This window comes from Cheilinus undulatus, linkage group 16, assembly GCF_018320785.1.
Source record: "Cheilinus undulatus linkage group 16, ASM1832078v1, whole genome shotgun sequence".
Lineage (NCBI taxonomy): Eukaryota > Metazoa > Chordata > Actinopteri > Labriformes > Labridae > Cheilinus > Cheilinus undulatus.
In genome coordinates this window covers 24,925,909-24,943,243 of record NC_054880.1, presented here as the reverse complement: position 1 = coordinate 24,943,243, position 17,335 = coordinate 24,925,909, and positions in this window count along the sequence as shown.

Sequence of the window (17,335 nt, the reverse complement as noted above, 5' to 3'; positions counted from 1 at the left end):
TGCCAGAGAGACTGAATGCACTCATAAAAATGCTTTAACTTGAGGCCCTTTGGAGCAAGGGGAGCCATCATACCATTACTTCATGGTAATTGCTGATAGGCTATGCTAGTTCAACAATATCCACCTTTAGGTAAATGAGTTAATTCTAACTTTATCCATCCAGTTTGACTCTAATTCCTTGCTGAGGCAGTCTGATTTCACTGTTATTACAAGCAGCTCTATAAACTGTTTTACAGCATGATGTTTGAAGCAGTACTTTTCGGAGCAGTGCACTGCTCACCTCCATTTCCTCCGGCGGTATATGAGTAATATTCCCTAGGCTGTGTCAGTGTCAGGATAAATCATGTCAGAGACACTGTCAGACATCAGAATGTGTTGTTTAAGCATTATGCCGGGTTATGATACAGCTGCTCAGACAGAGAGAAACTTAATCACTTAATGCACAACAAAGTTTGGGACGGGGTTTACGAGCGCAGCATTAATGTCCCTTTGGAAGATTAAATAACTTCAGCAATCTGCAGCCTTACTTCTGTAAGAATAATCTCATTATTGTGAGCAAACAGCTGCACGCAGGAATAACTTAAATCATCTCTGAGAGAGTTTAATCCTCCTCTCTGCTGCTTTATTCTTTCAGTCAGAAAGGTGCAAGCCAAAGAGAGAGAACAATCAGATTTTTAGGAGAATTATCGAGCTGTTTTGTGAGGAGCTTAGTTTGTCTGTGTTTCTCCGGGTGGTGTGTATTCAGCTCTGGAGGGAGATCAGGGTTTCTGCCGGGTCCTGGATCACTACGTGGACCGACTGCTGATCCATCATAGTCTGAATGAATGTTTCGGACTGTCAGAGCATGAAGAAGGCTCAAGTTTTAGATGGTTTTTCAAGCAAAAAGTCTTCCAAAGATATTGATTGAAATGCCTTATTCAAAAAAAAAAAAAAAGCTCCTGGTTCCAGTGACAGGGCCCCCCTGTGGCCACATGAGGGATAAATGTGTTATGACAGAAGAGGGATGACCTTGTAGTGACCCTGAAAACTTGAGAAGGACGTTCAATGCGAGTGTAGCTCCCAGGATCCTAGGAACTGATTCTGTAAAGCACTTTGGCAGTTTGACAAGATGATAGCACACAGAAGTTAAGGCAGAGAAGTTGATGTTTATCTTCTCTCTTGGGTCCTGGGGGGCTCCATAATGATTTTTTTTTTTCATTAAATGGTAAAATTCCTCAGTTTCAAATTCTGATATGTTCTTTATGTTCTATTGAAAATAAAATACGGGTTTATGCAGTTTGAAAATAATTTTATTATGTTTTTATTTACATTTTACACAGTGCCCAAATTTTTTTTTGGAATTTGGGGTTTTATTTAGACAATAAATCTTGTGGGGTACTGGTAAGACTGACAGCTGGGGACCTGGACTAGCCTGGATGCAAAAAACAAGGATGGAATGTCACCCTTAAAGATGATGTTATCCTTTAAAATGACATAAAGGATCATATCATTTTCAAAGGCAGGAGATTGAATATTCATGAAGCTGGGGTTGCTGGGGGCTTTCCCTCTTTTTTGATAAATAGGAGGTCATACTTGGCTACATTTGGAAATTGGGTGGAACCAGAAGGAGCAAGGGTTTTTTTTTTAAGTCAAGGCCAGAATGGTAATATTTTAGTAAACTAAATAAAGACACATAGATACATAATCCAGATCTCTAAATGGGCCAGCATTCCTATCACTTTGAAATGATAAAGCCATACTTTTTGTTTACTAGCAGAATACAGCAGATCATGTCAGCTGATGGGGTGGTCTTTAATACAGGCCAGTAAATGTGTCAGCACAACCAATCAGCTATCAAATATCAAATTTAAATGTCCAAAACGGATATAAATCCCTGTCAGTATCAATATTGATAGAAGCATCCATATTAGCTGGATGGACTCCATCATCCACATGGGAAACGAAAAAAAAAATTAAGATAAACTACCTGGTGTGCTACCACCTTCTGTATCAGACTGTTGCCAGTGCTCAGGTGTGCTCAGATGTGCACAGGTGTGCTCAGGCATGGAGTGATGTTACACATGTGAAAGCAGACCAGGAGGGGAGTAGATAGCAATCATGCTCGGGCAAGGTAGGAAATGATCGTGTCTGATGTGAAAACACCCTTAATTGTGCGGATAGTTGTAACATGTTGGTCTGCAATGATTGGTTCATACTTATTCCTCAAACATGGTTTTATTTCCGCCTAAAGCCCTGCTCTGTCTCATGCAGCGTTTTCACATTTATCCAGGGAGGCCTCTCTCCTCTTTGTGCTGTTCTGTTGTGCAGTAATTGTTTCTGTGTTGGTCTGAGTGTCTCTCGGTGATGTTGTGTAATGTGGTGGCAGTGCATCTTAGATCATCCGTGCAGCTCTGACACATAGATTGGTATGTTGTCTTGCCTTCCGGCTGTTTGCACTCCCAATTTTCTCCTGCGCTCTCACAGCTCGCTCTCTGGGCTCAGACAGGGTTTCTCGGCCAGAGAGGGGCTCTGCCAGGACGATGGCGTTATAAAGATCCAGTTTAGGGCTGAGATTATGAAAACGAGAAGCTAACGTCCCTCTGAGAAGGATTCCTGTGGTCGTGCTCTGCTTAGGAGGGTTCCTAGCATTACACAATCCTTCTGAGGATTAAACGCGCTCTCATCATAATCACTGCTGGTATTACAACCCCAGCAGAGAGCCATTTTGGGAGGAATTTTCCATGATGTTTGTGGGCTGTTTTAATAAGCAGATATTATCTTAATTAAACATTTATGAGAGATTATGACACAGCATCTGCAACTTTCTAGCAGCCAATTTAACAACAACAAACAGAGCTAAACAAGCACAGAGTGTTTTCAGCAAAACATGCCGTTACTTCTGTCATAATTTGATCAGAATATTTCTTAATACTGATTAACTCACCATACCATCACTGTGCATATTTACCTTATATTCCTGCAATATAACATGTCCTTGACCACAACACAACCTCAGAATACTCCCACTGCTGCATCAGCGGTGTGCCATTCATTAACCTTTAATGTGTCAAAGTGAAAACAGACCTCTACAATGTAAAATAAAAATATGTAATGTAAAATGAGTGACTGCATAATATTCACCCCCTTCAAGTCAATTGCTAGTAGATGCACCATTGGCTGCAATCACAGCACTGGGTCTGTGTGGATAAGTCTGAATCAGGCTGGCACATCTGGACACTGCAGTTTTACTTCATTCTCTTTCCAAAACTGATCAAGCTCTGTCAGATTACACAGGGATTGGGCGTGAACAACCCTTTCTTTGGAAATGTATACTTTCTAATAACCTTTTCTCTGAGTTTCTTGGAGTGTTCTTTTGTCTTCATGGTGCACTGGTAGCAAGGAATACCTATTAAACAGTGTCTTTACATTACATTTACTGCACTCAAGTGAGCCCTATTCTATCTCATAATTCTTACTTTTAATCTATTAATCTCAACTTTCTATCTCATAATCATGACTTTTACTAATAATAATAATTTTTACTTTTACTCTCATAATTTAGATTTTTTTAGTCATAATTTTGACTTTAGATTCCAATGTTTTTAAAATCATGATAATTTTTCTTTTCTAAGTGTAGAAAATGAGCTTCCTTTGCCATCACATATAGCATGTGATGCTGTTGGCTACAATGCCCCTAAGTCATTACTCTGGGTAGAAAATGTATTTCTGCATTATTCTAAATTGAAATGGAGTCAAATAACATGGAAAAATTGTAAAACTTTTGATAAAATATATTCCAATGTCCGTCTTTAACTTTTAGAGGCTGGATATAACCCAGACCTTCTTTATACCCTTATAAAAAGATCTGTGTGTCATCATATAATAGAGTTATTTGATCAGATTTGATAAGTAACCCTTTACAAAGGGGCTGATATTGCATTGCTGGTATAAAATGTTGCTCTGTGTCTCTCCAAGCATGAACAATGCATACAGACATTTCCTGCTACCATTAGTTTTGTCATGTTTAACATGTATTCAATCAGCGGCGGGACGCCTCCACTCTGTCATCGTACCTGAAATAAAGCGTCTATGCAACGTGGGAGAGATGTGCTGCTCTGTGGTGATAATAACTGACTTTAAGCTGATCTGCTCGCCATTTGTCACAGCCGTTAGTGTCGTTGCACTCTGATTTCCTCTGTGACTCATCCGTCTGACAGCAAACGGAGGCTGAACTCCACTTTAACACGCACACTGCATTGACTGGTGAAGAATTATATTTTGGAAGGTTTAAAAAGGTTTAAACTTCACATCAAATTATTTATACTCTTTAAAGTTAACACTAAGCTTGTCTGTTTAATTTTCATTTTATATCTATACTACAAAAGAACTTATTAGAAGCAAAACCAGCATAACAAGTACACCAATAAGCTGTTTTAAAATTGATTTATAAAAGTTTTTGTAAAATAAAAAAGAGTCTGATGCAAATCTTTAGAATAATCAGAACATATGTCTCCATTCATATCTATAAGCTGTTCCATTTGACAGAAACCAACCCCAGAAAATTGGTTTGAACTGGGGAGGAGTGAGGGTTTCACTCCCTTTCTGCTGCCCTGTTCAAATATCACCAATTTAATTGGACATTAGTCTGTCAAAACTGGAGGAACAGTTTTTCTGTTCCTCATTGTGCAGACAGCCATGAATCTAAATGTTTTGCTACTCAGCCTGACTGAGAAGTCGTATTGTGTGCTAAAAGTATACCCTCAATTGTTCTGGATCATTGTGGTGAAGAGGGAGCTTTGATTTACCAAGGATCTTTATTCCAACCTTTGGTCATGATCTTTGAGTAAAGACTGAAAGAATGAGATTGCTGATACAAGCAATCAAAATTAGCCTCCTATTAAGGGTGTCATGGCTCATCCTTGGAGACAGGATGAGGAGCGGTGTCAGATGAAGGGACCATGGAGTAAAGCCACTGCTCCTTCCTATCTAAAGGAACCAGTTGAGGTGGTTTGCACACCTGATCAGGTGGTCACCTCCCTGTGGATGTCTTCCAGGTCTTCCATAACCAACTAGAAGGAGACCCTGGGTAACCAAGAAAAGTCTGGAGGTATTAGATATTCCATTTGACCTGGGAATTCTGTAGAAGAAGCTAAAAAACTTCACTGGGACAATGGATGTCTGTGTCAACTTGATTGACCTGCTGAACCTGTAACCTGACTCGAAAAAGAGGATATATTTGGCAGATATCCACAATATAAGCAAATATCACAAAATTTAACCTGACAGGCCAGATGGACGTGTTTCACACATCCATTTTGGACCCCTAAAATACACAGCATTTAGGCAAGGGCAGAGGCTTTGAAAAAACTTGTGTGATTGAATGAATGTTCTGTCTGTCACATCTTTATGGGTCAATCAGAGCACGAAACACGTGACATAGCCGTGACCAAGGTGCGCGTACGCAGCTACCGAGGAATAACATGAACCATGGCAACTGTAGACATGTCAGTACACGACTTTTGTTCTTTGAAAAGAAAACAACTCACTGCTGTTCTTTGTTCTTCTTTTAACGAAGAAATGAGGTCAAGTTCTGATAAAACTGGCGCTTTAGCAGCGTCCACGCTAAGCTCTTCTCACATAATTGCACCGCCTTCTTGTTGCTGCTTGCTTACATCACGACTCCGTCATGCTCGAAATTACTGCCCCATGTCGCCGATTGGTCCTGTCACTTTCTAACCAGGTGCAAACTGTTCAGACAGGAGCTTTGCAAGGTGGATTTGCCAGCGAGAAACAAGGAAACGGGCATATATCTATCTGCTTTGCAAGGTTACACAGAATTTCTATGGATAATCAATGAAATATCAAGCCAAAAATTCAACCTTTATGATCATTTAATGTTTTTTTTCTTCTATGTGTGATTAATTTTCTCAGAAAAAGGATGCTGTCCTAAAGGGAGAACATTTAAATTGTGTTTTTAAATTTTAATTTATCAACTTGTGGTAAATTTGCATACAAATGAGAAAAGGAAGCAGACTCTGGATCTTACCACAGAGTGATTTAAGGTTAAATAGAGGCATTTTGAGCTCTCTCTCAGCTGAATTTGTTAATAAAATGCGTCTCAGTGTGTTGTATTAAAAGCCTGTAGCTGTTTCCTGATGGAGCACTGAGTCATTTTCATTATAAAGACATTAAAGTAGCCCTCAGGGGTCTATTAGACATCCAGAAGAGCAGAGGACGCGTCAGGGTGAGGCTCAAAAATAGAAAAGCCGTGGGGAACATTAATATATTTTTTTTATTTTTTAAATCGTGGACTGATGGAGAGTGACGAGTTTAAACCGAGGCCACGCTGACGGGCCGAAAACTGAGACTGCAGTTCAGACAGATGTGATGAAGTCCCTCCAGCTGTTGGTGAGGTTTCATGTTTATGAGAATAAGACAGATGGATTATGTGTCCACCAGTGAGGCTTACAAACATAAAAACAGTTTTTATGATGTGGAAATACAACAGAAGTAATGGCTCTTTATATTTTACAGCATGTGGACTCACATTAAGTTCAGTTTGGTGTTAGAGCAGTTCCATCAGAGCCATCGTGTACCCAGCCATTAGAGATCACCCCGAGACTTCACACAGCTTTGTTTGGAGGCACAAAAATCCATGAGTCAGCAAGTTTACAGGTACAGGTAAGCGGAGGTACAGTTATATCTGGATTATTTCATTCAACTGGACCTTATCTGAGAATTCAGACACAGAGGGAGAGTCATTTATTGACAGTAGGTGAGGGTGGCGGTACTCTGGACTTCTGGTTGGAGTGGTGCCATGTGAAGATGTAGGTTTTTGAGCTCCTTACCAGAGCCAAATATGTTGATATATATGCAACTTCTTTTTAAACATGGTGTTCCTTTTCTGATCCAACTCTTCTGAAAGAGTGGGGTTAATTGGGCTCATCAGCAAAACCTGAAATATATTTGAAAACACATTTAAATATGAAGAGGGGCACACCCTATTCACATGAGATTCAATGCAAGTCAGACATTTCATATAAATGTTACAGTGACTTACTAATTTTGGTTTTCTTGTCTAAAATGTTGAATGCTGGTTTATAAAATGATTCCATTGGTTTTAGGGCTGAGTACATATTTGACCAACATAATGGACATGAGTGACGTGAGACAGAAGCACTGAGGCCTTTGCACACTGAGTCTGTTTTTTTTCGTCCAAATTTTTTTCACACATTAAAAAAGAAATTGAGCTTATGTTGTAATAATCATGCTTGCACACTGACGCCAAAATTTTTGTCCGTCAGTGTTTTTTGTAAGAAAAGGTTTGATTTAATGCAAAATTTTACAGTCTAAGCCATTTAAACGAATGATTGATGATTCATATCAGCGCCTGCTGCTTCATTCCCTCTTTTTCACTCAACTCCGCCCAACTCCTCCCCGCTCTCTCTCTCCCTCTCCCACACCGACACGTCACTTTAGACACTGTTGTTTGCCAGTGTATCATGTGAACATCATGGGAATATTACAAATAAGGGCACACGTGTGAAGCCTGTGCTCACAGGTCCTAACAGAGACTGAATTACAAAGTTGCTCTCCGACTTGGCACAGCAAAATGACACATCAGCGGGTGATAGATTTGTAAGTTTTGTCTTGAGTTAACAATGCCCATAATTTGACCTTTAGTAAAAATATGAAAACTGTTTTTGACACATTCAACTGTAAATGCTTTTGATTAAACCATGAGATGGCCTTTAACATATCATTGGTTAGTTTGAGTGCACTTTTACCATGAATAAAATAAACAGAGTCATCAGCATACAGTAGAATATAACACTGTTCACAGTTGCCAGTAATCTGTCGATCCCTAATGCTGACACAATTGGGTGTCATGGTTGTCACTTCTTTCTTCTTCTTGCCAGTTTGCAAACCAACAACGTGCTTACCACCTCCTACTTCTGCACAGTTAATCTGCTGTTGCAATGTCAGGCTTTGCAATTGCATAACTGGATAAAAGGCTGCATATATTTTTGTATTCAGTAGTACTTGAAAGGTTTGCTAAAATGCCTGTAGAAAGTCCCGTAAAGTTACAACTGGGCCACTGCTGCACTTTGTAGAAGTACCTTTATTTGAAAGCATTATTTTTTATGCTACTTCATATTTGTATGTTTTGAGTTGAGAAACTATTATTAATCTCTGCCTTTTCTTAGATATCAAGAAAGTACTGGGCACTTATGATACCATTTATGGATGATATTGCAATCACAATCAGGAATTTTAAATATTGTCCCATGTAATCACAATTGCACACTAGTACCAAATTTTGCAGCAATGCCAACTACACTCATTTTTGTGGCTAATAAAATAAGTTAACAAGATACTATATATAGTGGGCACATTTTATCTACATTACCTAATCTTTAACAGTAACTGTCCTAAAACCAATAAACTCAATCAACTCTGCCCAGAAACACTGGATATGCTCTGTAAAGTAAGCATGCATCAATGCTTGTTCTTTTGCCTGTGACTGTTATTGGATTAATTAGTGGAACAGCAGGCGTGGTGTGCCTTTAAACTTGGATCCTCTCAATTTAGCGCTTTGGTGCTATCTTCAGGAACCAGAATTTTCCACTAAAAACTCTGATACATGCTGCTGAATAGTGGTACATTTTTCAAATAGTCTTGTGTTCATCATCCATCACCATCATCCCTATCATCCATGTTGAGCAAAGTGATGCCACCACATCTCTAGCCATGGACTACAGGTGGAGGGCTTTGAAGTCCTGTGTGACATAGGTGACAATGTCCCTGCATGTGCAGTGCTAACAGGTGCAGCATAAACTGAAAATACTCCTGAAGCTCTTACTTTTTTTTACTGGATTCCCACAGACATTCTTTTCAAAGAAAAACTTGGCGTTAGTTTTCCCAGCATGCCCTTGGGTATTGTGCTTGCAGATTAAAAGTCAGATGAAATTGTTTAAATGTGTTCTGATGTTGTCTGATATGTAGTAATAACTGTTAAGACTCTTGCACCCCGAGTGAAGTTAACCACTCAGCTAATCTCTGGCTGTGGAGGTGGATGTGACTGGCTGGTGAGCTGAAATTAACAGAGAAGTTTTTCCTAGTTCAGAGTTCCCTTGTCTGCCTTGTTCCTACTCTGAACTACTTTATATCACGGCTGTAGCTCACTGGAGTTTGAGAAGTGTCACATGAGAAATCACACAAGTTCAAATGAAGAGTAAATAATATTCTATATTATAAAGTAATAAGTTGTATAATCTATTGAAGTAAAAATTTACCCATTTTATTTTTGGAGTATTATAGCTGGTAAATTTAGACACTATGTTCTCAAAATGTCAATTTAAACAGTGAACTGAGTACAAATTGTTACCTCAACTTTATTGAGTAAATTAGGTTGGGTTTTTTTGTAGTGTACTGTGTACATAACTGTGCTTGGTCATTGAACAATGCTATTGATTAGTTTAGCTCATTGTTGTCTCATCTTTCTCATGGAAAATAGATCCTTAACAAACATTTTTCACCCTTTTTTCATTAATTAAATTAAAGACTTGTTTGAATATTCCAAAACCATTTTCTCCGATTTAAACACTGGAGGCTGCTTCTACAGAAAACCAGAAGAATATCTGCCTGCAGAGTAACTGCACGGTCTGAGTGTTTGAATGAATCAATTTGAGCTGAAGAATCAGGGTTCACTCTCTGTGCTCATCTATAACACGCTGACAGCTTGATGCTTTCATGTGTCGACACTCAGGAGAATAAATCAGCGAGCGGCTCGGTGAGAGAGCGCCAGAACTCTGAGTCATTTAAGCTTCAAACTTCAAAGTGTGATTGTGAGCTGTCTCACTGTTTAGTTTTTAAACGCAGCTCAGAGGAACAGACGGGGGACGGCGTGGAGCTGACTCCGTGTGATGAAAGCAGAAAGGAAAGTGATACATCTTCATAAATCTGAGTTATTACGAGGAGCTGATTGGACAGGGTGGACGATCCAGATGTTTGATTCATCACACTGAGGACTCCTTCAGGCACGCTGCAGGAAACATCTGTCCCAGAATGCACCTGGAGACCTGAGCCAATCACAAGGCTCAGATACATTACGCCACAAATGTGATTCAGCAGAAAGGCCGACGGGTTGATTTGAGGCCGTGCAGAGCGAATGAAGTCCAAACAGAGAGTGAAGGAGAGAGTTGAATCAGCAGAAAGCAGCAAGGACGACAAACCAGTGACTCCTACAGCCAGCAGAGAACAGTAATCCACTCAGATATAAAATATACCTGTGATTGATCACTGCGAAGTGAATAACTCAGAGTTAAATGACCTCTGTGTCCAATAAAGCCCCTACAGTCTGTTTCTCTCTGCAGAAACAAAATGATATGCTGCCCTTTGGATGCATTAAAAGTCTTTTTCATCAGTGATATTGATTCACAAAGCAGCAACAAGATGATGAAATAAAACCAGAGAACATATGGCTGCCAATAGTGTGAATTATTCTGGGTATATATCACGAATATGCATTTGCAGAGAACATATACAGTATAACACTGAGCGGAGGAGTGTGCAAATAAAAGAGCAGACTGCAGGATTTGAGACATCTCTGCAGTGAGCCAGTGAAATAAAACACAAAGACGAGCACTACATAAACTCACATCTTTAATGCAGAGGAGTTAACATTTTTAGAGGGTTTTCTTCATTGTTAACGTCATCCCAACACTGACTGGCCTGGTGAGGAGAGAAATGCCCCCTGAGACTGGTTGCTGTTTGCTGCGTCACAGCTGCTGCATGTGTCCACTGCACATTGAAACGCAGATGCAGATTTGTGCATCTTTTCTTATTACAATTTTCTCTTCCAGTGAACTCTCATTGAATATACTTTGATACAGCCTCTGAGAACAGCCTGCCCTTTCACTAATGGCCTTCTGTGGCTTACCCTCCTTGTGAAGTGTCAATGATTAGCCAAGTAAGCAGTCTTCCTCATGATTGCAGTTGTGTGATCTATACCAGAATGAGAGATTAAAGGCTCAGGAAACCTTTGCTGTCCAAGCCCTCAGACCTACATAGCTGATCAGGAGTTGACGATACACTAAGGTGTAAGAACATATCACCAAAGCACAGAAGCTTTTTGGGGTTAATATAAAAACTTTAAAAAATGTCAGTATTCCTGACATTTGAGACAACATTGTCTTTTGGCCCATTTTTTACCTAAAACTTGCTAAATTACTTGGAGCAATTGTACCCATCTGTAGCCTGTATAGCCTAGCTTCCTGGCTGGTTCTCACTGAAATCTGTGGGGTTAATACCATAACTATTGACAAGGGCCTTATACAGTCCAACTATGAAAATACTGAAATGTCCTGGAGCAGCAAGGAGGTCAAACATTTCTTTGACAGATTAGTGAATTTGTCAAAATCTTGACACTACTCACAAAAATACAGAGCTCAACAGAGTTGTTAATCGGATCTTGAACAAGATGGATGTTCAACACTCTGCAGGTGTTATGGTTTAACATGTTACCATGTTAGCAGCTGACAAACCTGAAAAATATACATATGGTGTATTTCTACCAACTCCTCCGGTTCAGTCAGGTTTATTATAGTACACAACTTTTTGCATGCCCACAGTGAAAAGTCTGGAAAAAAATAACTGACATCATCCTGCTTGTTTGGCACCCTCCTGTTGGGATATCAAGCAAACCTATCCAATGCTAAAGGGTGAGGCAAGACAAATGGTACAGTAAGCTGTCGAAGGCAAGATAGAAGATTTGCTGAAACAAACTGGATGGCTTGGTCGTGCCCACTGCTTTCTGTTCACACTGCACTTTTTCTTCAACAGACAGTTTTTGCTCTTGTCAACTTGGTCAGTTTCTGATGGGGAGCTCAGCTCAGCTTAACTCAGAGCAGATGGATCACTAGATAATAAGTTCACAAGGGAGTAAGGTGAAAAATGTGTTAAAACACTGTTAGTTTGAATCAGCTCTTCATTTCTTGCTCCTCAAAATTACATTACAGACCCTTTATTTTAAGTCATCTGTCTCCTGTTTTGTTGTGAGCTCCTCTGTCATTCCCCTCAGTTATCACAGCAGGTTTAGTAGATGAAAAAAGGCCCAATCTTTGTGAATTAGAGTCTGAACATAAACAAAGAAAATGCAGACAGAATGCTGCGTAAAAAGCATGAATATTAAGAGCATCATTAGACTAAAGAGGTGCTGTAAAATACAGTAAGGCACTCAGCAAACGATGCTGAAATTATCCAGTGGTATTGTTTCTCCAGAGTCGCTTTTGTCTTGACAATTAACTAATAACCTCTCAAAAGTCTGCGTCAATGTTGCTGGGAGGTCATTAAACAGGAGGCAGATTTATTACATCTTTGACTGCTTTGTTTAATTTCCCACAGGGCCGTGCAATCGCATTGCTTTTCATTTATTCATGTCAGGAGGGGAGCTCATAAGAAGGCTAAATACTGCAGATCCTTTTGTGCATTAAGAACAGCGTGCAGGCTTCAGAACTGTGCAGAACATCTGGGCTGCAGAAAATGAAAAATGTCAGCAGACGACTCAGCAAACTGACATATGGACTAAAAGCCTCTCTGGCAACTCTCTCATGGCTTTTCAAACTGTACAGTAACAAAATAGAAAAAATCATCCAAGACTTCTGCTCTGCCTAAACAAACAGCATGTAAATGTCCCCCCTGGAAGTTCCCGATCCAAATAATAACACAGGATGATAAGTGTCATGGTGTGACCCCACTACAGGGTATAAATGAGGTACACAGCTAATAAACATCATGCTTTCATAGAAAAGTTCTACATGATGAGGAAGAAAAGCTGTTAAAAAGGGGCAATGCCTCCTTGTAAGTGCTGCTGTCTACTCACAAAGCATTCTGGTGGGGCTTTTCCACTATGGCTTTTGGCCGCACCGAGCCAAACCAAGCTGTGCTGATATGCATTTCCATCACCAGTTTGGCCGTGCTGAGCCACGCTCAAATCAGGGCCAAAGCAGGCCAGCCCCACCTTCAAGCGCACTGCACTGGTGTCGAACCCTTTGCGAGGTCCAATTTGCTGGGGGGATTTACCCCCTCCGCTACTGATAACCCCTAACCAATAGTTAACCATTAACCATAGAAACTAACCAATAGTTAACCATTAACCATAGAAACTAACCAATAGTTAACCATTAACCATAATAACTAACCAATAGTTAACCATTAACCATAGTAACTAACCAATAGTTAACCATTAACCATAGTAACTAACCAATAGTTAACCATTAACCATAGTAACTAACCAATAGTTAACCATTAACCATAGTAACTAACCAATAGTTAACCATTAACAGGAGAAACTAACCAATAGTTAACCATTAACCGAAGAAACTGATAATAAGCAGGTCACAAATGTATAACTAACTACTAGTTAACAATTTACAGATGTTTAACTTATCACTAGTTGACCATTAACAAGTGAGCAAATAATCACTTGTTAACATTCGTTAACCACAAGTTAATTACTGATTCATGCCTACTAGCTATGCTACATTTGTGTACCTTATTGTAAAGCGTTACCGAACATCTCATAGGTTCTTTGCTTTGGTTCTTTTGTTTTGGTTTTGATGATGTGTGGGCTGTTATTATAAACTTTAAAATTTCTGTTGTAAAAAAATTATAATTTTTTTGCATTTTGCATTCTAAAATCCCACTACTTTGCTTTTTAAACATTTTTGTCTTTAGATTTCTGTACTGTCTTATACTGAGGGTAGTAGACTTTCTGTTTGGATGCAGACTAAGGCTAGGCAATTAAATGAACTTTGGATTATAAATATCCTACAACAATTTTCAATTTTCAAAATATTTCTTTAACCTGAAACATGTCAGAAAACCTTCTAAATGCTTTTTTTTTATGCAGCAGTGATGTTTCACTCAACAAATCATGCAAACATTCAAGTGTACATTTTTTCTAAAAGAGAAAGCAGAAAGTCCTACTTTCCTTATTTTTGTGTGTTTTCATTGTTTTAAATGAGTGACAAAGATGATCATTGCTTTCAAAGCATATTTCTATGGTTTTGAACTTGGGTTGTGTAAGGTACTTGGCAATAGCAGTGGCACTATTCTCCAGTAATTTCAGTGTGCACTGCTTGTTTAACCGCTGGTTATTCTGGCAAGGAAGTTGGACTATACAGTACTACAGATGGGTACAGTAGCACAGTGCCATTTAAAGAGTTTTTGGTCAAAATGGGCCAATTAACAATGTTAGCTAAAATGTACAATGTATATCAAAAAACTTTTGAAGTCTGTTACTGTCTTTCTTCAACTTTCTGAAGAAGAAATTAGAAAACAGGAAGGCTTCAAAAATGTTTGATGCTTACAATAGAGTCAACTTCTTTTTTTTAAGCCCATTTTTATCTTTACCTCACTAAATTACACAGAGATACTGTACCTGTAGCGCTATGTATCTCGCTTTCTTGTACCAGCAAGTCCTTCTTAAAGGGACAGTGCCACTTAAATCTCTGGAGGCTAATGCCACTACTATCACCAAGCACCATACACAACCCAACTTAAAAAATACAGAAATATCCCTTTAATGCACATCACTTTTGCAATGCGAGTTAAAATAATCACAAACAGATATTTTTCTTAAGCTCGTTCAGCCCTAAGACAGGCCCACTTTTATTTTGAAAGTTTTTAACACAAACTTCACCACACATAAAGGAACTTGCTCCTTAATCTTTTAAGCCGTGTTTCCATCAGGGGTCTGGTTTGATTCAGTTCGGTTTGGTATGGTTTGGTACGCTAAACCCCAAAATAGTTTGCGTTTCCACAGACATCCGTGCTCTCACTTGGGTGGGCGGGGCTGTAAAGGATGCATGATGTGTGAAGTCACAGACAGCGCGAGTCTGCTTGTCCAGCCGCAGAGTTATAGATGAGTGACAGAAATCAGTTGGGAATAAGCAGTAGACAGCTTTATTTCAGCTGAAAGTGCTTTTTAAAAAAATAACTACATTTTAATGATGTTAACCGCTGTCAGTACAGATCCTCAGCTGATGGAATATGTGTACAGAGACGATTTGAGTCGTAATGCTACGTTATTATGTGAATATATCTAGTTTAGAACAGTTTATATGACAAAATATGAAAGTTTAGAGCTGTACTGTGGGAATTCGCCGCATTAAAGATAAAGTTCAGGCTGCAGCCTGAACTTTATTTTTTATTTTTTACAAACACGTTCAACAACCACAGAGCAATGTTTTCACAGGTTATCTAACATAAGAAGTAGATTGATAACTAGTTACACAAGAGAATTAACTGTTCTAAGGCTTCGTATTCACAAAACTTAAGCATTAATTTAGTTTCTCATCCATCGCAGATGGATCAGGCTGATGTGAGCCTTTGGGCTCTGCTTTGTGTCCTTAAAATCAGGTCCGGATAAATGTCAGGAAGCTTTATTTGTTGCCAGATACCAATATCCATAGACTAGGAAACAGTTTGGACCTCCGTCGAGTCCAAATATTTCCCATTTAGGCAGATATTAGTCTGTTTTTCTCCCTTTTTCGCCCGCTTCTCACAGCGCAGACTTCCGTGTTTGAAGCCCGGAGGCGATCGGCTGAGTCGTGTGCTGACGTGACGCCAGTGCACAGCCCCTATTGTTGTGTGCAGCTCCACCTTTTTCATAAGGGTAGGTAAGATTGGCACCCCTAAAGAAGGGTGCCGAAAAGTGGGACGGTACAGGTCGGTTTTTTGGGACCCTTTCCAACTTTTGCTCTATAGAAACGCAAAAAAAATGTGTGCCGTACTGCACCGAACTGAGCCGGACCGCTTGGTGGAAACGACCTATTAGGAAAGGAAAACAATTGAAAGGTAAATGTTTGATGACTTCTGACCTCCCCAGTGAGCTATCTGAGAATTTTTTAAAGTCTACGTGAGGCATGCAACTCTGATCTATTTATTATAAACTTTTCAGTGTGAAATCCTAACATGTACCTGTAACAGCCATGAATATCAGTTCTATTTCTAGAGCTTGAATTGCGTCTTGTGCTCTTAGGATCTGAACATTTTTACCAGTGGACATCCAGCTGATGAAACTTTTATGATCCTGCGGTAGTATGTCAGGTTTCTAAAGCCTTCAGGGAGGCTATGTTCACACTATTAAAGATAAATTTAAGTAAAACGGGTAAAATGTTAAGCTTCTTAGAGAACCGTGACCACGTTTTCATTCTTCCAGCCCAGCATGTGTTCACAGGTTATTATACACCTCCACCTCTCACCATTTTATCTATAATTCAGGGCATGTTTTTGTCCAGAGCGTGCATTTTTCCTCTACGGGTGTCGTGTCAGGCTCTGCTTACATCATGAGATCTGCAGAGCCCCGGTCTGTTCTGTTGCTGATAAAAATACAAACTGCAAGAGCTGCATTATCAGAGCAGGACGCAAACCTGACAATCTGTTCCTCTGCACTGCCAATGGGCACAGAGGAGCCCAAACACCAGGCGGCACTCACTCACGGGCTGTGTATTCATGCTCTGTACATTCAGTGAAATGGGGAGCAGCACCGCAGGGGGCCGCAGCTCAAACTGTATCTGCACTTTGCAGATTTATGTAGCATTAAATGGGGCAAGACCAGACGCTTCGTATCTGCTGTGGCTCTATGAAGCAGAGAAGTGGAGGGTTTAACTCTGTGGACATTTGGATAAAAAGAAATTAAATGTAGCGTTCTCTTTTTTTAAGCCCTGTTTTTGTCTGCATGTTGGTAAAATGTGGCGTCACCCACTGAGCAGACAGGTGCAGAGAGCGTCCGAGCTGCCAGGAATAGACGGCGTTGTGTGTTCTGAGTATTTGCCGGCTCACCTAGAGATGGAGCGTGGAGGGATGGCAGCGAATCTGAGCTGTCAGCGTGTGTGCAGACATTTAAAGCAATGATAACCACATTAAGATCCGTCAGCGACTCGGCTGGCAACGACACAGCCTGGCGCCGGGCCAGCTGTGGGAGACAGAACAGAGGTGATAATGTGATGATTCAAGTTTTAGTTCTGCAATTATTGCTGAGATTCAGAGCCGCTCTGGATGCAGAATTAATCACATTTGTTCTGCTGAGCCTCGGCAGACAGAAAGAGAAAACTGATCTGCAGAAGGAAGCGAGATAATTGGACATTTCGGGATGGAAATTTTGAAGAAAGTTTGTCTAATTTAAAACCCAATTACAACTGTGTTTGCTCGACTTATTTAGTTTAACAAGCTGCCATGAATAGATGATTGCCTGGCAAAACTCGTGGTCTATTCATAACTATCAGGCATGTGACCTGCACAGAGGCCTAGAGGGCAAAAGGAGCTACCAATAAATTTAAGGCTGCTCTGA